Source organism: Myripristis murdjan, chromosome 10, assembly GCF_902150065.1.
Source record: "Myripristis murdjan chromosome 10, fMyrMur1.1, whole genome shotgun sequence".
Classification (NCBI taxonomy): domain Eukaryota; kingdom Metazoa; phylum Chordata; class Actinopteri; order Holocentriformes; family Holocentridae; genus Myripristis; species Myripristis murdjan.
Window position 1 is genome coordinate 34,602,702 of NC_043989.1, and position 22,477 is coordinate 34,625,178.

Below are 22,477 nucleotides of genomic sequence, written 5' to 3' on the forward strand. Positions count from 1 at the left end.
TATAATTCTAAATTATCTAGCTGTCAATAAAATTGAACAACATTTACACCAAGTGCAAAATAAAATGAAATTTGCACATCCAATAGCATAATAAACCACACTGTAACCAATTGGCTACAAGCACAATCTACAATATAGTGCAAGACATAACAAAGAATCCCTCAAAAAAAACAAACAAAAAAAAAACAATAATGGTTCTCACCGATTTCTGTGAATAGGCGGGACACAACACGAAATGGCGGCGCCCAGTAAAATCGGGAGGGTTTTAAACAAACATACAGCTTTGTAAGACTAAAGTAATTTCAATGCATTTTTACTCTGCTAGTTGCAGTAGCTAAATTAGCTTTCACTCTCAAGTGAACTATGGTGACATAAATTGTTTACAGTGGGAATGTATTTACCTCGTTTCTTGAAGCAGAAAAAATGAAAACTCCGCAAAGTCCCGACACTCCAAGCTAGCGTTAGCAATCAGAGACTAGCAGCTTAACAGTAGCTAACAAGCTGAACGGACTTTCTAATGTTTACTGTCAATTAGTGACCGTTTCGGTAGCACTCCAGTCATCTTCAGTAAACTCCGTTTCGAATATTATTTCTCTGTTGTCCTCTATTTTTCTTGCTTGATTTTCACAGCTCCGCACACAACACTGTCTCTCTGCGCACATACACACTTCTCGCACAATGTAGCATCTTGCTCCCGACGAGACCAGAGCAAGTGGGCAGGACAAATGGCTACCAGCAGGTTGCTGATTGGCTGAAACTGACATGTCAACCTTTTCTTGGATATTCAATGGATATTAAACATCCTCTGACATTTTACATTACATTACATAGATGAAATGGTCAAAACATAATAGTTTGACTGTTTTTTCACTTTCTCCTTTTTTATTTACTTTCTCTTTTGTAATCCATTATATTATTTGGGTTACACTCGCATGCTGTCTCTTCACCTGCTCAGCTGTGATATGTAATCCAGATGCAGCTTGGTGTGCAGTGAGTGCCTGTAAGTGGGTAGTGAAGGAGTGGACATCAGGGGGGGACTGTCCTGTGAGCTGGGGAGGTGGGTAGGAGGGCAGTTCTGTGACCATCTGGATAGATGGGGTGGGGGCAGAGTCAAACCTATTAAAAAATTGGTTCAGTTCATTAGCCCACTCTAGATTTCCCTCCACACCACTACCTTTCTTGCGAAAGCCAGTAACCTCTCTCATTCCACTCCAGACATCTTTAATTCTGTTTCTCTGAAGTTTCATCTCTAACTTCCTTCTAAAAGAGTCTTTGTTCTCCCTCAGCTTCAGTTTCAGTTCTTTCTGAATGCGTTTCAGCTCCTCCCTGTCTCCAGATCTAAAGGCCCTCTTTTTTTCATTTAGAAGGACCTTCAGGTCACTGGTGACCCAGGGCTTGTTGTTTGGGAAGCAGTGAACCTCTTTTGTTGGAATTGTGTTGTCGACACAGAAACTGATGTAATCAGTGATACAGTCTGTTAGGCCATTTATGTCATCACCATGTGGTTTATGAAAAGCACTCCAATCAGTGGTTTCCAAAGCACTCCGCATTGTCTCCATGGCTTCTTGAGACCATTTCCTCACTGTTATAATCATAATAATAATAATCACCAGTTGCTGCTGTACAACTGGCTTATATGATGGTATGAGCAGAACTAAATTATGGTTGGATTTGCCCTGTGGGGGGAGTGCAGTGGAGCTATAAGCATTTTCCACATTTGCATATAAGAGATCTAGGGCCCTATCTTGTGCTACCCGCTATCCGCTGCCACTACCCGCTACCCGCAAATTGCGGATTTAGGAACTTCCGCTATCCCTAAACGGTATCTTGCGCCACCCGCTACCCGCTATCCGTTATGCCGACTGCATCATTTGCGCCTGGAGGTGTGTCGGTGGGCATTTTTCATGCGCTATCCCTAAAGTTGCTATCTTGCGCACACACTTTAGGGAAAGCGGATAGCGGGTGGTCCTGACCACCCGCTAAAGTTTGGGCTGTTACGAGAGCGCGCCCAGGCAGCTTCAATGCGCGCCCAGACGGAGCCTCGCCACGCACACAGTCGGACTGATACTGGGACGCCGCCAGAATGGACTGAGTATATTACTCATATAGACTGTTTAGAGGAAAGACTGTTTTAATTGGACACTTACCAGCAGCTGTGCTATATTTTTATTTTTAATATTTTATTTCCCCAATCTACCTTGTCAATAAATTAGTTTACACATAGTTCCACCTCTGCCTCTTGTGTGTGACCCGGGGATTTTACTCAATCAGTACAACCTTGTGACGCGTCCACTTGGACACATGTGGCTCCACCTCCCGAATTAACTCGCCTATAATATAATATATAATATGTATATAGCCAACTTGCTTTAGCCTCAGTAGAAGCCCTGAGAAAATCTACCTCCCTCTCTCCATCGCGGGTTTAGGATTTAGGATAGTGCAGCCTGCCCTTAAAGGCAGTGGCACCTGGCACACTGGTTGGTTTAACTGGCGTAACGCCCAAAACACGCCTATGCATAATATAGCAGGTAGCGCAATGCCTATGCATAATATAGCGGGTAGTCAGAGTCCCTAAACCCATTATTTGGGGATTTAGCATTGTGGAAGAGGCGTTCCCCCGCAAAAGCTGCTATGTTGCACACCTCCCGCTATCCGCAAAACACTTGCGCTACCCGCTATATTATGCATAGGCGTGTTTTGGGCGTTACGCCAGTTAAACCAACCAGTGTGCCAGGTGCCATTGCCTTTAAGAGCAGGCTGCGCTATCCCAAATCCGCAAACCGAAACCAAGGCCGTAACGCCCATATACATTGAGAGGTAAAAGTCCCCCCCAATGTTCAGGCACTCCAAAAATGTCCCCCCGAAAAATATTGCTGGAATATATTAGCAATTCAATGTTCAGCCACGGGGGGTGGCTTTTGAGCCCTGGATCTTTCCTCAAAAGCCCTGGATCTTTTTTTAGCTTTATTTTTGATTTTATCATTATTTTTATTACCCTATATGAAGAATGTGCATCTTGTGGAGATGAAGCGGCGTGTCAATTTTCAAACCGATCGGACGTTGCATTTTTCGTAACTTATCAACATGAATGGAAAATAAGCAGAAACCTATTTCAAAAAACACAAGCCCCGATAGCACAGTGGTTAGTGTCTCTACCTGCCGTGAAGGAAACTGAGGGTTCGATTCCCAACCTGTACAAGCAGACCGCCATTTCTTTATTATCTTAATGCTGTTGTAGACAATAACGTGATTCATATTATTCTGTCTGTTATTGGCTGGATGAAACACATAGTGGCATTTAAGGTTTCTGTAATTTTCATTTCTATGCTCTTTTTGTGAATTTGTATTGTAACCCAGTGCAAGCGGTATCCTGTTGCCTGGTTTCAGGAAGCAGCTTTGATTGTGACAGAGTTTGCTGCTGGTGGGTTTGGAGTTATTAACAGTTTCTTTGTTGATTTATCACTTTATACTCACCGTGACGAGCCCTAAGCTTTAGGACCCGCTTACCGCAGTGTTCCGTCGTGAGTGTGCCTGACGCCGTCACATAAAACTGAACTGAAAAGCGAACCAGTGAGTGTTTGTTATGTTTATAGCCGCTAGCCTAGCCGTCTCCATAGCTTTTAAAGGGACCGTTAGCTTAGCGGCTAGCACTACTTATTGAGTGTGTATTTTGACTTAAAAGTCTGGTGTTGGGTGCTTATATTGATTTGAAATGAACCAGAATTAATGTCAAGTCAGAGATTATTGTATTACATTGTATTGATGGATGTTGCTTTTAATGACAGACCTCTTGTAATGCACTTTGTAACTGCACTAGTTGAGAGTGCCCCTTCTTGTTATTTCTTTACACTGGATTCCAGTTAGAAATCCAGTGTGTCACATACCAGCTATCTCTCTCATTCTTCCCAAAATGAAATGATAAGTGTGAAGTGTGAAATTGTGAAGGAATTGAAACAGGTCAGGATGTACTCTGTCAGTGAGTAGGTTAATGTGAAAAATAAGGCATTTTTAATACCTTTTTCTAACTTTATGGGGAGATATATATTTGATTCAGATTCAGATTGAAACAATGATTTGTGTGGTATACTTTGTTTGTCGCCATGACCTTCCTATGTGCAGTTTGGGCTCATTCTCCATTCATGCTGACAGACACCTGCACTTACTGATCTGAAATAAATGCCCAAAAGGCGTTACCAATATGGCCGCCAAGTGAACAGGCTTGGCCTAGAAGGACTTTGATAGAACTACATGAGTGCTTTCAATTCCAGTGAGCCACCACTAGGCCTATTGACCCTAATCAGACATACACCCATAATTGATTATACAGTAACTTGAATGCATTATGTTTTAAGTCTAAATTTTGCCATTATAAGTCTCTTAAAAGTCCCCTGAAGCCACTATATAAGGGGTTGTTTTTCAAAAATTTCTCCTGCGGGAGCACACCCCTGAACCCCCCAGTCGGCTCAGGCGTAAGCCCCAGATGTCTGCAATGTCTGGCACCGCCCCTGATATCTGTCCCCCCCAATGCTGAAATTGTTATGGGCAATTACTGTTAGACCCAGAAACAGAACAACGACCAGTAGGCAGAGTAGATGACGGTTTATTGTTAAGTATTGAGAAGTAATGGCTGTGGTAATGAGGAAGAGGCAGGTAGGCGGACGGCGGGCAGACCAAGGCTGGCTGGAGGTGAGTGGAGAGCTGGCTGGTTGAGGAAGATGTGAACCTGGAGCACAGGAGATGACAATCAAAATCCAAACACTAGGAAAATGGTCACAAAAACACTTGAAGGCCATGATGTAAGTTACCACACTGGTAGACTGAACAATCAGGCGAGGAGTGACTGGAGAGCTGGGGTTGAAATATTGCACACTGATGAGATGATGAGAAGCAGGTGAGCTGGCTGGAGACATCAGGATTGGTGGGTGGAACTGCAGAGCCCAAGTGGATAGCCATGCCCAGAGACATACAACAGGAAGAGAGAAAACACAGGAAACACTAGGAAAGGGAAAACATGAGAAACACAAGGGAAACAAGGGGAGAGAACCTGGATACCAGCTGTAGATCATGACAGAAATGGTGGTTTCGGCCCTGACCGAAACCCGTGATGGAGAGAGGAAGGTCACGATTTAGTACTATCTCTGCCATTTTCTCAAGGGTTCAACTGAGGCTAAAGCAAGATGGCTTTTTATAGGCGAGTTAATTCGGGTGGAGCTGCATGTGCATGTCCACATGTGTCCAAGTGGACGCGCATTGAAGCCGCCTGGGCGCGCTCTTATAAAAGCCCAAATGGGATAGCAGGTGGTTCTGAGGACCTGCTATCCGCTTTCCCTAATGTGTGTGGTCAAGATAGCAATTGTAGGGAAAGTCCATAAACACGCCCACGAGCACACCTCCAGGCACAAATAACGGAGTCGGCATAATGTATAGCTGGTAGTGTGGCCGGAAGATACCGTTAAGGGATAGTGGAAGCTGCTAAATACGTAATTCACGGGTAGCAGGTAGGGCTGCATGATTATGGCCAAAATGATAATCATGATTATTTTGATCAATATTGTAATCACGATTATTAATCACGATTATTCATCATGGTATGGAAAGCATCTGTATCTTTCTTGCACTACTTTTAAATAAAAAATATGTGAACAGCTTTCAGTGCAAAATGAAACTTTAAATAAGAATTAACACGTAATAATAAAAAAAATAAAATTTACCCAAGAATTTAAAATTTAACAAGGGCTAACTGAATAAATATTACAGTGCAAACAAGGTGCAACTCAATGAACAATTACAGCATATAAAGAAAAGGCACTGACATTAGGCTTGGGCCTACAGGTTTTTGGCAAGAAACACCAGCCTGTCAACATGTTCTGGTTGAGAGACAAGCGAAGGCAGGTCACTACATTTTTGCCAGCTTTGAAACTCGTGGGTAGAGTCTCTGATGTTCCTTCCACCAGTCCAACAGGTCCTCTTCACTGTCAAGGCTGGCACACTGTAGGTAAGACTGAAGCTCAGAGGCTACAGCCTGCTGTTCCTGGTGAGGAGAGGATCTTGTTGTGGTTGCCCCAGTGACTTTGAAGAAGCTCCCCAAGGTCTTCTTTTTCTTAGATGTACTGGGTGCATCCTCTGCACTGTCTCCAGTCCCTCCACATGGATCAGTTGGGCCCTTCTCCTTGAAAATACATGATAAATAAAATAAGAAAAACAAATTCAGTCTTATGAAACATATTTAACATTCATATTCAGATTGCCAGCACATCAATGACCTTTTACACATTTTATCCACTTAATATCTTTAATTTATTATAAATTCTGTATCTGTGCAACCACAATTATTACTAACCATGCTTGCAGAGGCAGCCATCTCAGATACAAGTCTGGCCTGGATTGGTGCAATCCTGTCCTCACTGATGTATCTCTGCTTGAAGCGTGGATCAAGAGCAGAGGCCATGTCTAGCAGTTCTTGTGTCTCTGGATCATTGTATTTTTCCTCCAAGTAAGTGAGGATTTTGGTTTTGATGGTGTTGGTCAGGTCTGGAACATCATCACTTACTTTGAGGATGGAGGAGCTGAACAGGTGGAGGACTGGCTTCACAAAAGAAACACTGACATATTTCTCACTGGACAGTGCATCAATAAACTCAATCAGGGGGGCCACGTGATGGCGCCGAGCAAGATGGCTGCTTAGGCTGAGGGCTGCGGCACCACCAGTTTATATTTTGTGTGAATATTCTGGTATTTGCAATTTTTTCTCCTTCACAAGCTGCTGAGTGTAAGTCTCTCCTGCTACCGATATGCCGAATTCCCGGAAAACCGAGGCGAATGCGCCTAAACAGGCACCAAGGCTACCGCTAGCCCTCAAGCTACATAGGTCTCTCCTGGATTGCTAGCTCAGGAGAGTGCGGATGAATCTACCTCCACCGCTAAAATACACGCACTTCTTCAGAAATTATCAGATGACCAAACAAAAATCTTGACTGACCAAGCCAAACACTTTGCAGACGTCCGCAAGGATGTATCTGAAACGAGAAGAGCTGTTGAAGCGATCGAGTCTAAACTAGCCGACATGCTAACTAGGATGACCAGCGTGGAGGCCCGACTGGATATGCTGGAGGAGGCCGAGAGGCAGCGGTGCGACTCGCCCCTGGCTTCGGCTTCTGAGGTTGAAAAGCTAAACGCCAAGCTGACAGAATACGAGGACCGGGAGAGGCGAGTGAATCTACGCATTTATGGCTTTCCAGAACATGCTGAAGATAAAGACGCCATAACATTTTTGAGGGCGACTCTCCCCGAGATCCTTCAGGCTGATTTCCAGGGAGGCCTGGATTGGAAGCGTGCTCATCGTCGCTAGTACCCGCTAAGCCCGGGCACCCCCAAGACCCTTCATCGTGGCGTTTCTTAGGGTTTCAGCAGAAGGAGCGGGTGAGGACAACTTGCTAGGGATATCGGGGATGTCCGCTGGCAGAATCACAAGATAAGCTTCTATCAAGACTTCTCCAAAGCTACGCAGGAGCGACGGCACTCTTTCCTTGAGTGCAAACGTATGCTTCACTCAGCTAAAATCCCCTTTGGCATCGGGTATCCAGCCTGTGCTCTCATTTACAGCACCTGACGGGGTAAAGCACCGCTTTGAAGACCCTAAGAAGGCGTTGAAATGTATCAAAAACCTTTAACTGACACTGCCCCGCTCCCCGCAATCATTGCACTCTACAGTGTTACCTGGGTAAGACTATTTGATTTATGTTTTACTCACCGTCTCCCTCTGAGAGACATTAAGATGAACATCTCGAGTTCTTGACACTGAAGTTGGAGATGTTTTTATTTTTATTTTATTTCATTTTATTTTCACTCTACCTCATAATACTGGTCTACAACTTTATCATAAGGACTGTTATTGTTATGACTGTTCTCTTTATAGGTTCATGCTTAACATGATTTATAGACCATACGTGCATTATTACAGGTGGGAATGTATATTTGTGCCTGGTTTTGGTGTGTAGTGCATACTTGGGTATGTGTTGTGGGTGGAGGATTTGCCTTTCCTTTTATGGATCCAGACTTCTCTCTTACTGCTGTGGAGGCAACTTCTTTTGTCATTTTACTACATAGCTTTAATATATGACGGCTCTCAAACTCATTTCAGTCAATGCTAGGGTCTATAACATTTCACACAAAAGAACCACTGTACTAGAGTTTCTCCGCAAGAAAAATATAGATTTTGCTTGATTCAGGAGTCACATTTATTGTCCAAAGATGCGGGTCGATTAGCCATAAACTTTATCATCCAATTGCAACTTCATCTGCAGTACTAAATGTAAGGGGTGATGGTACTTTGCAAACGCAACTAAAATTTGACTTGATTGACTCTTGGTCGGATGATGCCGTTCGGGATAGCCATTGCTAAGATACGCATGGATGGAAAAATATTGCACTTATTTCTGCCTACGCTCCCAATGTGTTTGTGTTGCTTTCTATCATTTATAACCAAAACTCTGCTTGACCTTACAGGGTTTCAGCTAGTTCTAGGGGCGGACTTTAATGCGGTGTGGGACAACAGCATGGACAAAACAGGTGGCATTGAGTCTAGAGACCAACGTCTTGCGTCTGAGGCACTGCGCCAGTGGGCATCTGATACAGGCATGGTTGACATTTGGCGTATGTTAAACCCCTCTTTAAAAGACTTTTCATTTTACTTGGCGAGACATAAATCCTTTTCGAGGCTAGATTTTATCTTTGCCTCAAAAGATTTATTTCAGAATATTCAAGATGCGCATTATATTCCAGTTACCTGGTCTGATCATAAACCAGTATATTGTTCAGTTACTGTTCGCCCGTCTCCCACTAGAGCCACTAGGTGGCGATTTAACTCATCTTTATTGCGAGATGAATTATTCAAGACTCAGTTTGAAAGTAATTTCAGTGAGTTTCTGGAGTTCAATGTTGGCTCTGTTTCTGATCCAAGGATTCTTTGGGAGGCAGTGAAGGGCTTTATAAGAAGTAATAGCACCTTATACGCTTCAACACGAAATAGGGATCGTGCAGCCAAATTAGAAGCTTTAGAATTAAAATATGCGACCCTTGATGCTATCTTGCAACATAACTTTAACGTCCATATAGCATTACAGAAGGAACTGATTAAAAAAGAAATTAGGCAGGCCGGTGGCCTCTCTCTCCCAAATTTCAAATTTTATTACTGGACTTTTACACTGAGGCCTCTTTTAACTTGGTTTCAACCTGATGCACAGGTGTCATGGCGAGCTTTAGAGGAGGCCCACATTCTCCAATATTTAATAATGATAAATTGCTGATTGGTGGTCGTCCTATTTGTTTTCCTGACTGGGAAAGAAAAAACATTCGTACTCTTAGTGATATTTATGGGGAGGGGGGATTACTTACTTTTCAGGACATATGTAAAAAGTACGGTACACCACGTACGTCTTACTTACAACTGAGATCGTCTTTAGAAGATACTGGTGTTCCTTTACAGGGCCCCCTCACACCACACCCACTTCATAAATTGTTTCGCTCTGCTAAAAGCACAACTGGTTTTGTTTCAAGACTTTATTGGTTCTTATTACAGCATTCTTACAGACCCCTAGCATTAGACGCAATCTGGAGGAGAGATGTTTCAGATCTGAAACCCGCTTTTGACTGGGATAAAGTGTGGATTAATGTGCACTTAGCATCTAGGAATCCTGATCATCAGCAAATACATTATAACTTTATACATAGGATATACTTAACTCCAAGGAAGCTTCATTTGATGAAGGTTATAAATGACCCTTTATGTACCTTTTGCTCTTCCAAAGCAACTGGCAGTTTTTTTCATATGTTTTGGGAGTGTCCCCCAGTGGCTGTTTTTTGGAGGATGGTCGCTTTTAACCTCTCAAAGTTGTTCAAGATCAGACTACCCTGCTTGCCTGCCACTCTTATTTTGAATGATCTGTCAGATCTGGTTTTGACACTGGACAAGAAAAGAGCACTGTTGGCTGGACTTACGGCCGGGAAAAAACTGGTTGCCACACGCTGGAAACCTCCGCACTCACTTTCTTTCCGGGCGTGGATTATGATGTATCTGGACATTGTCTATCTAGAGTTGTCGACAGCCAGAGTCCACGGTGCTAAAGAGTCGGCAATTAACGCTTGGCACACACTTCTTACTACTCTCCGTGGATTTCCTTTGTGATGTGTGATAGGGGGATGGAGTCCTGGATCCAGGGAGTGGGTGGGTCACTCTTGGGGATTTTTTTTTTTTTTTTTTTTTTTTTTTCCCTAATATTTATATTGTTTGTTTATTGAGTTTTTGATTTATTTATTCTTATACTTATTGGTTAATTATTTTCTTTAATTTAACTGCTTACTTATGTATATTTGAATATCACTGTATATATAGGTATATGGATATATGTCCTTTGACTTTTTGTTTCGCTTATGTGCCTATCTGTACTTTATTTTTGCAATAAAGTAAAAATTTGATCAAAAAAAAAAAAAAAATAAACTCAATCAGAGGGTGGACGGCTTTGTTGATGGCTTCCAGGATGTCAGTGTCCTGGCACGTTGGGATGAGGTGTCTTGCTTTTCGGTCAGAAGATAAGACTTGCGAAATGGCCCTCTGCTGCTCCAGGACTCTTGCAATCATTACCTGCCTTGATCCCCACTTGTGGGGCATTCTGTCTTCAGCCCATGCTCTGGAAGCTTGAGCTCCTTTTGGGCCCGCGCTAGCTCCTTTTTACGCCTCCAGCTGTAGGAGAAACAGCTGAGGTTTTTGCAGATCTCTATTGCACGGTGATCCTGCTGTGCATGTAGGTGCAGGTGTTTACCACTATTTTGTGTGTGTGTGTGTGTGTGTGTGTGTGTGTGTGTGTGTGTGTGTGTGTGTGTGTGTGCTGTATATATACATATATATATGTGTGTGTGTGTGTGTGTGTGTGTGTGTGTGTATATATATATATATACACTACTCACAAAAAGTTAGGGATATTCGGCTTTCGGGTGAAATTTCTAGATGAACCTAAAATGCATTATAACCTTTACAGGTGAACTTAATGTGACCTTCTGTAAACTTTTGAATGCACATGTCCAACTGTTCAGTGTTTCAGTACTTTTTGCACAAGTTGCTGTTCTCTAACAAGGAGTTTAACGGCAAAATTCACATCAGGTGTTTGATCCATGAATCAACCAATAAATTTCCCGGTTCAATTAGAATTGGTGTTTAAACAGTCCTCCTCATCATGCTGTTCACATTTTGACATCATGAGACCAAGACGACACCTAACAATTGATCAGCAGTACCTCGCCATTGCGAGGCTTCAAACAGGATGTTCTCAGACGGAAGTGGCCACTGAGCTTAGAGTGTCACAGAGTCATCAGTAGGTTGCAACAGAGATACAAAGAGACTGGAAGAGTCACAGAAAGGCATAGAAGTGGACATCCTTTGGCCACATCCCACACTGATAACTGTTTCATTGTGAACAGTGCCCTGTGGAACCAGATGATGACTGCCACTCAACGTTTAAGGGAGGTGAGACGCACCCAAGTGTCACATCAGACCATTCGAAACCGTTTACATCAGCATGGTCTGCGTGCTAGACGACCTGCAAGGGTACCTGACCACACCACCAGGCACAGGTGTCATCGTCTTGCATGGGCCAGGGAGCATTTACGCTGGACGAGGGACCAGTGGGCCTCAGTGCTGTTCTCTGATGAAAGCCGATTCATGTTGAGCAGAAATGATGGCCGCCAACGATGTTGGAGACGTCAAGGAGGGCGCTATGCATCAGCCACTGTTGTCACCAGACGAGCCTTTGGTGGTGGTGGTGTTACTGTGTGGGCAGGTGTGTCTAGTCAATACAGAACTGCCCTACACTTTGTGAATGGTACAGTGACAAGCCCATACTACCTGAATAACATCATTAATCCAGTCATTGTGCCCCTGCATGAACAACACAGGCCTAATTTCATCTTCATGGACGACAATGCTCCAGCTCATCGAGGTCGTATCATTAGGGAATTGCTGCTGGAGACTGGGGTACCTCAAATGGAGTGGCCTGCACTTTCTCCAGACCTGAATCCCATAGAAAACCTATGGGATCAGCTGAGTTGCCATGTAGAGGCTCGGAGCTCTGTACCCCGGAACCTCAATGACCTGAGGGCCCCCCCTTCAAGAAGAGTGGGATGCCATGCCTCAGCAGACATTAAGTCCACTTGTGAACAGCATGAGACATCGCTGTCCAGCTGTAATTGATGCTCAAGGCCACATGACAAGTTATTGAGACATTGAAATTTTTTGTTGTGGTATACCCACCACTGTTGTTGGCTTTTGTTTCAAGAAATTGTTTGAGATGAGGAAATCACCAGTGCATGCTTCTACTTAAATGCCCTACTTTCATGATATAATATCACTGTAGCGTGAACTTTTTTACATTTTCCGTAAATTTCTCCCGAAAGCCAAATATCCCTAACTTTTTGTGAGTAGTGTATGTATGTATGTATGTATGTATATATGTATATATATACGTATATATATACATACATATATATATATATATATATATATATATATATATATATATATATATATATATATATACACTATATTGCCAAAAGTATTCGCTCATCTATCCAAATCATTGAATTCAGGTGTTCCAATCACTTCCATGACCACAGGTGTATAAAATCAAGCACCTAGGCATGCAGACTACTTCTACAAACATTTGTGAAAGAATGGGTCGCTCTCAGGAGCTCAGTGAATTCCAGCATGGTGCTGTAATAGTAATGTAATAGGATGCCACCTGTGCAGTAAGTCCAGTTGTGAAACTTCCTCGCTACTAAATATTCCACAATCAACTGTTAGTGGTACTATAACAAAGTAGAAGCGATTGGGAACGACAGCAACTCAGCCACAGAGTGGTAGGCCACATAAAATCACAGAGCGGGGTCAGCGGATGCTGAGACGCATAGTGCGCAGAGGACACCAACTTTCTGCAGAGTCAATAGCTACAGACCTCCAAACTTCATGTGATCTTCAGATTAGCTCAAGAGCAGTGCGTAGAGAGCTTCATGGAATGGGTTTCCATGGCCGAGCAGCTGCATCCAAGCCTTACATCGCCAAGTGCAATGCAAAGCATCGGATGCAGCGGTGTAAAGCACACCGCCACTGGACTCTAGAGCAGTGGAGACGCGTTCTCTGCAGTGACGAGTCATGCTTCTCCGTCTGGCAATCTGATGGACGAGTCTGGGTTTGGTGGTTGCCAAGAGAACGGTACTTGTCTGACTGCATTGTGCCAAGTGTAAAGTTTGGTGGAGGGGGGATATGGTGTGGGCTTGTTTTTTCGGACTTTGGGCTCGGCCCCTTAGTTCCAGTGAAAGGAACTCTTAATGCTTCAGCATACAAAGACATTTTGGACAATTTCATGCTCCCAACTTTGTGGGAACAGTTTGGAGATGGCCCTTCCTGTTCCAACACGACTGCGCACCAGTGCACAAAGCAAGGTCCATAAAGACATCGATGAGCGAGTTTGGTGTGGAAGAACTTGACTGGCCTGCACAGAGTTCTGACCTCAACCCGAGAGAACACCTTTGGGATGAATTAGAGCGGAGACTGCGAGCCAGGCCTTCTTGTCCAACATCAGTGTTTGACCTCACAAATGCACTTCTGGAAGAATGGTCAAAAATTCCCATAAACACACTCCTAAACCTTGTGGAAAGCCTTCCTAGAAGAGTTGAAGCTGTTATAGCTGCAAAGGATGGGCCCACATCATATTAAATCCTATGGTTTAAGAATGGGATGTCACTCATGTTCATATGTGTGTGAAGGCAGCCGAGCGAATACTTTTGGCAATATAGTGTATATATATATATATATATATATATATACACACTACTCACAAAAAGTTAGGGATATTTGGCTTTCGGGTGAAATTTACAGAAAATGTAAAAAGTTCACGCTACAGTGATATATCATGAAAGTAGGGCATTTAAGTAGAAGCATGCACTGGTGATTTCCTCATCTCAAACAATTTATTGAAACAAAAGCCAACAACAGTGGTGGGTATACCACAACAAAAAATGCCAATGTCTCAATAACTTGTCATGTGCCCTTGAGCATCAATTACAGCTTGACAACGACGTATCATGCTGTTCACAAGTTGACTTATTGTCTGCTGAGGCATGGCATCCCACTCTTCTTGAAGGGCGGCCCTCAGGTCATTGAGGTTCCGGGGTACAGAGTTACGAGCCTCTACACAGCGACTCAGCTGATCCCATACGTTTACTATGGGATTCAGGTCTGGAGAAAGTGCAGGCCACTCCATCTGAGGTACCCCAGCAGCCGTTCCCTAATGATGCGACCTCGATGTGCTGGAGCATTGTCGTCCATGAAGATGAAATTTGGCCTGTGTTGTTCATGCAGGGGTACAATGACTGGATTAATGATGTTATCCAGGTAGTATGGGCTTGTCACTGTACCATTCACAAAGTGTAGGGCAGTTCTGTACTGACTAGACACACCTGCCCACACAGTAACACCACCACCACCAAAGGCTCGTCTGGTGACAGCAGTGGCTGATGCATAGCGCTCTCCTTGACGTCTCCAACATCGTTGGCGGCCATCATTTCTGCTCAACATGAATCGGCTTTCATCAGAGAACAGCACTGAGGCCCACTGGTCCCTCGTCCAGCGTAAATGCTCCCTGGCCCATGCAAGACGATGACACCTGTGCCTGGTGGTGTGGTCAGGTACCCGTGCAGGTCGTCTAGCACGCAGACCATGCTGATTTAAACGGTTTCGAATGGTCTGAAGTGACACTTGGGTGCCTTCACCTCCCTTAAACGTGCCTGGAGTTGAGTGGCAGTCATCATCTGGTTCCACAGGGCACTGTTCACAATGAAGCAGTCATCAGTGTGGGATGTGGCCAAAGGACGTCCACTTCTATGCCTTTCCGTGACTCTTCCAGTCTCTCTGTATCTCTGTTGCAACGTGCTAATGACACTCTGTGACACTCTAAGCTCAGTGGCCACTTCTGAGAACATCCTGTTTGAAGCCTCGCAATGGCGAGGTGTCGTCTTGGTCTCATGATGTCAAAATGTGAACAGCATGATGAGGAGGACTGTTTAAATACCAATTCTAATTGAACCAGGAAATTTATTGGTCGATTCATGGATCAAACACCTGTTGTGAATTTTGCCGTTAAGCTCCTTGTTAGAGAACAGCAACTTATGCAAAAGGTACTGAAACACTGAATAGTTGGACATGTGCATTCAAAAGTTTACAGAAGGTCACATTAAGTTCACCTGTAAAGGTTATAATGCATTATAGGTTCATCCTGAAATTTCACCCGAAAGCCTAATATCCCTAACTTTTTGTGAGTAGTGTATACATATATATACAGTACAGGCCAAAAGTTTGGACACACCTTCTCATTCAATGCGTTTTCTTTATTTTCATGACTATTTACATTGTAGATTCTAACTGAAGGAATCAAAACTATGAATGAACACGTGGAGTTATGTACTTAACAAAAGAAGGTGAAATAACTGAAAACATGTTTTATATTCTAGTTTCTTCAAAATAGCCACCCTTTGCTCTGATTACTGCTTTGCATACTCTTGGCATTCTCTCGATGAGCTTCAAGAGGTAGTCACCTGAAATGCTTTTCCAACGGTCTTGAAGGAGTTCCCAGAGGTGTTTAGCACTTGTTGGCCCCTTTGCCTTCACTCCGCGGTCCAGCTCACCCCAAACCATCTCGATTGAGTTCAGGTCCGGTGACTGAGGAGGCCAGGTCATCTGCCGCAGCACTCCATCACTCTCCTTCTTGGTCAAATAGCCCTTACACAGCCTGGAGGTGTGTTTGGGGTCATTGTCCTGTTGAAAAATAAATGATGGTCCAACTAAACGCAAACCGGATGGGATGGCATGTCGCTGCAGGATGCTGTGGTAGCCATGCTGGTTCAGTGTGCCTTCAATTTTGAAGAAATCCCCAACAGTGTCACCAGCAAAACACCCCCACACCATTACACCTCCTCCTCCATACTTCACAGTGGGAACCAGGCATGTGGAATCCATCCGTTCACCTTTTCTGCGTCTCACAAAGACACGGCGGTTGGAACCAAAGGTCTCAAATTTGGACTCATCAGACCAAAGCACAGATTTCCACTGGTCTGAGCTGCTGTTAACTTGCCATTTCTGAGGCTGGTGACTCAGATGAACTTGTCCTCAGAAGCAGAGGTGACTCTTGGTCTTCCTTTCCTGGGTCGGTCCTCATGTGTGCCAGTTTCGTTGTAGTGCTTGATGGTTTTTGCGACTCCACTTGGGGACACATTTAAAGTTTTTGCAATTTTCCGGACTGACTGACCTTCATTTCTTAAAGTAATGATGGCCACTCGTTTTTCTTTAGTTAGCTGATTGGTTCTTGCCATAATATGAATTTTAACAGTTGTCCAATAAGGCTATCGGCTGTGTAGTAACCTGACTTCTGCACAACACAAGTGATGGTCCCAACCCCATTGATAAAGCAAGAAATTCCACTAATTAACCCTGATAAGGCACACGTGTGAAGTGAAAACCATTTCAGGTGACTACCTCTTGAAGCTCATCGAGAGAATGCCAAGAATGTGCAAAGCAGTAATCAGAGCAAAGGGTGGCTATTTTGAAGAAACTAGAATATAAAACATGTTTTCAGTTATTTCACCTTTTTTTGTTAAGTACGTAACTCCACATGTGTTCATTCATAGTTTTGATTCCTTCAGTGAGAATCTACAATGTAAATAGTCATGAAAATAAAGAAAACGCATTGAATGAGAAGGTGTGTCCAAACTTTTGGCCTGTACTGTATACATACATATATATATATATATATATATATATATATATATATATATATATATATATATATATATATATATATATCAGGGCTCTCACGTTTTGAACTGAGTTCAAAGTGAGATTTTGGTGGTGGCGGCGTGGGGGCTTGACTCCAAAAATTTAACAATATGTTAAATTATTATTATTATTTTAAAAAGTTAAATTACTTATTAGACAGACTTAACAATTCAGCTACCAATGAATGAGCAGTAGTGTGCATGTGATAACATAGGTTGAAAAATAAGCCAAAGTGATACTGTTTATCTGAATAGACAAGCTTCGCCAGTGTGCTGCTGTTAGCCAGTGAAAATAGACCGGAGTGGCAACTCTTCACTTTGTTACACAATCTATATAGCGCCGTGGCGAGCAGCAGCCTGTCACAGCAGCTCTCTCTCCCGTGTCTCCTATGTCTACTTTTTGTTGTGTTAACGTGTCTGTCGCGTCTTAATCTATCACTGTGTTTTTATGTATTTTACTTCTGTGTCCCATGATTTGTGTTGTTTTTCTCTCCATTGTCATGTATTTCTTCCCTTTGCTGCTGCTTGTGACATTTTAAATTTCCCCTTGGGGATTAATAAAGTAATCTATCTATCTATCTATGTCAGTGCGCTGCTGTAGTCTGGAAATCTTCTTTGCCTTTGCCAGACATACATTCATATTCCACAGAAAAACAGCATTTCATCTGCGATTCTGTGATCGCGAGAACTATAGGGCCCTACCACTGTTATAAAAAATAGCGGCGCAACTTGGTGGGCGTTGAGAAATCCAAGGTGTGGCGTGTGAGCGTGTGAACGGGTTGAAATGCGTGTGTCTCACGCCCAATGCGTGAGACTTGAGAGCCCTATATATAATTCATCCCCTGACATTCACTCCATTATGTTAGCACTGACAGATTACATACAATTCAATTACGTGTACATTTTTAAATTGTATTTTTTATTTGTCCTACTCACCAATTGCTAGATGGAGCCTATGGCCAAAGCACTGAAGTCTCGTCCATTTATTTAGAGAAGCTGCCTTGACGACATTAGAGCCACTTTCTGTTGTGATGCAGACTAGTCTGTACAGCTGGGCAATTTATGCAGGCTCCAAGAAGCCACTGCCTCCCGCAGTCCCTGGGCTATAGCTTCTCCTGTGTGGTCTTGTGGGAAAAATGACGTCTGCAAGCACCGACTTTTCATTTGAATATCCCCGTCAATGTAGTGAATTGTCAAGGACAGGTACGGCTCCATTGTTCTGCTTGACCATAGGTCAGTCATGGTTGCAAAGAACGGGACAGTTGTGATTTCCCTCTCTAGTTCCCGCCGACATTTTTCATACAGTGTAGGTAATGCCACTTTGGAGAAATAATTGCGTGAGTGGATCACATATTTCTTGTCCAGTGTTTTGACCATTTTTCTGAAGCCCTCGTTGCTCACTGTATTTATTGGACACGTCTTTGGCTAAATAAAATGATATTGCGTCTGTTATTTCAGCGTGTCTTTGGGAGGTAGATGCATAAGGTGTTGCCCGGTGCAGGGTCGCTGTTATGGTTGCCTGGGTTGCCGCTGGAAACGAACAGGGATTTTGTGAGGCAACGTTAGCTTTGGCCTTCATGCATTCCTCGTACTTGTGTCTGTGATGTTTTTTGAGGTGGTTGAAGAGATTAGTTGTGTTACCCCGCAGGGCAGACACAACTCTGCTGCACTCTTTACATATAACATTTTCTTGTTTGATGTCACTTGCCGACAACGGATGTGGATCCCTTTCGAGGCACTCGCTCCTCACCATGGTGCTCCTCATCTCCAGTGGCCGCTGTACCTGCCTCTCCCAACATAACTCACTCTTAACAGTCCACCGAGTAATTTGAGTTTGCCACGGCAGGGTGCGCACGCTTTTTATTTATGCAGCTTAATGAAGCCTTAACCATGCGTTCGTTGGCTGACTACTGGCTGAGAAAGTGCTTGATTAGATATGCAGCAGAGCCCGCATTTTAAATGTAAATATCGCCGACGATCAGGCTCATTTAATCGTGGCAGCCAAAATGGTGATCATGATTAAAATTTGATTAATTGTGCAGCGCTAGTAGCAGGTAGTGGCAATGGGTAGCGCAGTGTGAAAGATAGAGCCCCTAAAGTCTTATTTTCTCTGGTAGTGCATTTAACAAACTGGTGGAAGGTGGGAAGTGTTGTAGCCAAGGAGACATGGTTGAATTAGCCAGAGATTACAATGAATGCAGCGGGATGTTTAGTCTGTAGTCCGGCAGTGACAGAGTTAATGACGTCACATGCCGCTTCCACATTCGCCGAAGGTGGGATGTAAACACTGACAACAATGACATTTGTTAACTCCCGTGGTAGATAGTATGGACGAAGTCTGATAGCACACAGTTCAATATTCGGACTGCAGAAATAGTCTTTGACAGTAATGTGTCCCGGATTGCACCATCAGGAGTTAACGAGCAAGGCAAGCCCTCCTCCTTTCTTCTTACCGCTCACATTGGTGTCTCTGTCTGCACGCACTGTGTGGAAGCCAGGGATTGTGACATTAGAGTCGGGTATCTTCTCATTCAACCATGTCTCACTGAAGCACATAAGGCTACATTATCTATACTCCCTCTGAGTCTTCACAAGTGCTTCAAGTTCATCAATTTTATTAGTCAGTGATCTCACGTTGCCCATAATAACAGCTGGCATGCACGGTTTGAACCTCCTTCTCTTGGCTTTCAGTTTGACACCAGCTCGACACCCTCGCCATCTCCTCCTCAGGAATCGAGGGCCTCTCACCAGGGAGAGTAGGCACAGATCGCTGCAATTCGATCAGCTGATCGCGTGTGTTGACAATCACTGTGCCGGTGTTGCGTAAATCACAGCTTCCATTCATAAAAAGTCCAAGGATCAGTAAGATCAGAAACAAAACTTCCAGCCTCTCGTTCTCCATCATCTTGTTAATAGATATCCTCAAGCAGAGGAGTAAAAATATGCGAGAGACAGACTTAAACAGACACAAAAACGCCACAAGCACATGGAGCTGCTACAACAGGCTGCCGCAGGTACGGCGCCATTCCAGACCTCATGAACATGAGGTCTGGATTGTGGATGGGATTGAGGATGGGATTTTCATATATTGTATCTATTATGATTTAATATGCAATAATATTAATAATATTAGATCAGTACTCAGTCTTGTATTCTCCTTCTGATAAAGGCTATGTATGTAGGATCTATGTTTTAGAAAGTAATGCAAAAAAAAGTAATCAGTAATCAAATTGCTTTTTAGAGTGCATAATTAGTAAAGTAATATGATTACAGTTTTCAGAAAGTAATGAGTAACTTTACTTGATCACTTTTTTTAGTAATTTACCCAGCACTGGTCATTTGCTTTGCAGGTTGATGGACACTGTCATTTGTAAACAACACCAAGTCATTTTTTTCTCTAAATTACTTTAGTGCGACAGAAGAAGCAATAGTTTTCTTTCACCAACACTTGAACATACACTATATTACCAAAAGTATTCGCTCACCTGCCTTTACTCATACTATGAACTGAAGTGCCATCCCATTCCTAACCCATAGAGTTCAATATGATGTCGGTCCACCTTTTGCAGCTATTACAGCTTCAACTCTTCTGGGAAGACTGTCCACAAGGTTGAGGAGAGTGTTTATAGGAATTTTTGACCATTCTTCCAAAAGCGCATTGGTGAGGTCACACACTGATGTTGGTCGAGAAGGCCTGGCTCTCAGTCTCCGCTCTAATTCATCCCAAAGGTGTTCTATCGGGTTCAGGTCAGGACTCTGTGCAGGCCAGTCAAGTTCATCCACACCAGATCCTGTCATCCATGTCTTTATGGACCTTGCTTTGTGCACTGGTGCACAGTCATGTTGGAAGAGGAAGGGGCCCGTTCCAAACTGTTCCCACAAGGTTGGGAGCATGGAATTGTCCAAAATGCTTTGGTATCCTGAAGCATTCAAAGTTCCTTTCACTGGAACTAAGGGGCCAAGCCCAGCTCCTGAAAAACAACCCCACACCATAATTCCTCCTCCACCAAATTTCACAGTCGGCACAATGCAGTCTGAAATGTACCGTTCTCCTGGCAACCTCCAAACCCAGACTCGTCCATCAGATTGCCAGATGGAAAAGCGTGATTCATCACTCCAGAGAACGCGTCTCCACTGCTCTAGAGGCCAGTGGCGGCGTGCTTTACACCATTGCATCCGACGCTTTGCATTGCACTTGGTGATGTGTGGCTTGGCTGCAGCTGCTCGGCCATGGAAACCCATTCCATGAAGCTCTCTGCGTACTGTACTTGGGCTAATCTGAAGGTCACATGAAGTTTGTAGCTCTGTAGCAATTGACTGTGCAGAAAGTCGGCGACCTCTTTGCACTATGCGCTTCAGCATCCGCTGACCCTTCTCCGTCACTTTACATGGCCTACCACTCTGTGGCTGAGTTGCTGTTGTTCCCAAACGCTTCCATTTTGTTATAATAGAGCTGACAGTTGACTGTGGAATATTTAGGAGCGAGGAAATTTCACGACTGGATTTGTTGCACAGGTGGCATCCTATGACAGTTCCACGCTGGAATTCACTGAGCTCCTGAGAGCGGCCCATTCTTTCACAAATGTCTTGTTTCACAGTCTGCATGCCTGAGTGCTTGATTTTATACACCTGTGGCCAGGCCAAGTGATTAGGACACCTGATTCTGATCATTTGAATGGGTGAGGGAATACTTTTGGTAATATAGTGTATTCGTTATCCACACCACAAGACTTCAGTGTTCTGTTTTGCAACAGTACATGTCATTGCCATGTTCACTATAAACAGTCATATCAAGCAAGAAGTCAAGCTGTAGAGATTGTTTCACAAGGACATGCAGTTATGTTTTGAACTGGATTCATTCCATGGTGTTGGGCAGTTTTGTATGGACTTGCAGTATTGTTGTCCATTAGATCTGTTGTAAATACCAAAGTTGCGCAGCTACTCAAACTCAAAATTAAAAACCATATTTTTAGCATTTTAAAATTTCCTGCTGTAAACTGCTTAAGTTTGACATCTCATTTTAGAATTTTAACCATCTCTGTTACAAGTACATGTTTACTTAGATTTCCAAACCCTGCATCAAGAACAAATCATGCTGGCCATACACCAAACGACTTTTAAAATGATTTCACTGTCACAAACAAATTTCCTGTATCAGCATGAAATCATGAGATTGTTGCTAGAATCTTGGTTGTTTGATGTAAGGTGATCATAAAACTCAGTTCGACTCAGTCTTTTTCTTGTCTTGACATACTGATAAAACCAAACATGTTTAATATTACCATAAGTCCTTAGTCTCAACTCATACAACTAGTCAAGTTCAAGGAATGTTGCCAACAACCAATAGGAATGCAGCAAACAGTCAGTGCCCTCCTTGGTTTCTGCCCCCAGATTGCCAAAAGTCAGGTCAGTTTGTGAGAGCACAGCTCAACTTCAGGAGCAGAGTTAACATTTGAGAGCATGTGTGTCCTCCTGTGTTCACAAAGCACAAACTCTCTATCGTGTGGTGGCTGCTTTGTGCACAGGTGCCATTTCTTGCTCGCAGCTTCCTGTTTAACTCTCGGTTGTTAAATTTGTGAGCATGGACTTATATTGTACAGCT

At 43.4% G+C, this 22,477-nt stretch overlaps 1 protein-coding gene across 4 annotated transcripts in view; it reads left to right on the forward strand.

The window, feature by feature from the left end:
- The window catches only part of abhd18 (abhydrolase domain containing 18), a 97,063-nt gene that overhangs the window by 42,355 nt on the left and 32,231 nt on the right, over positions 1–22,477 (forward strand). The window lies entirely within an intron of this gene.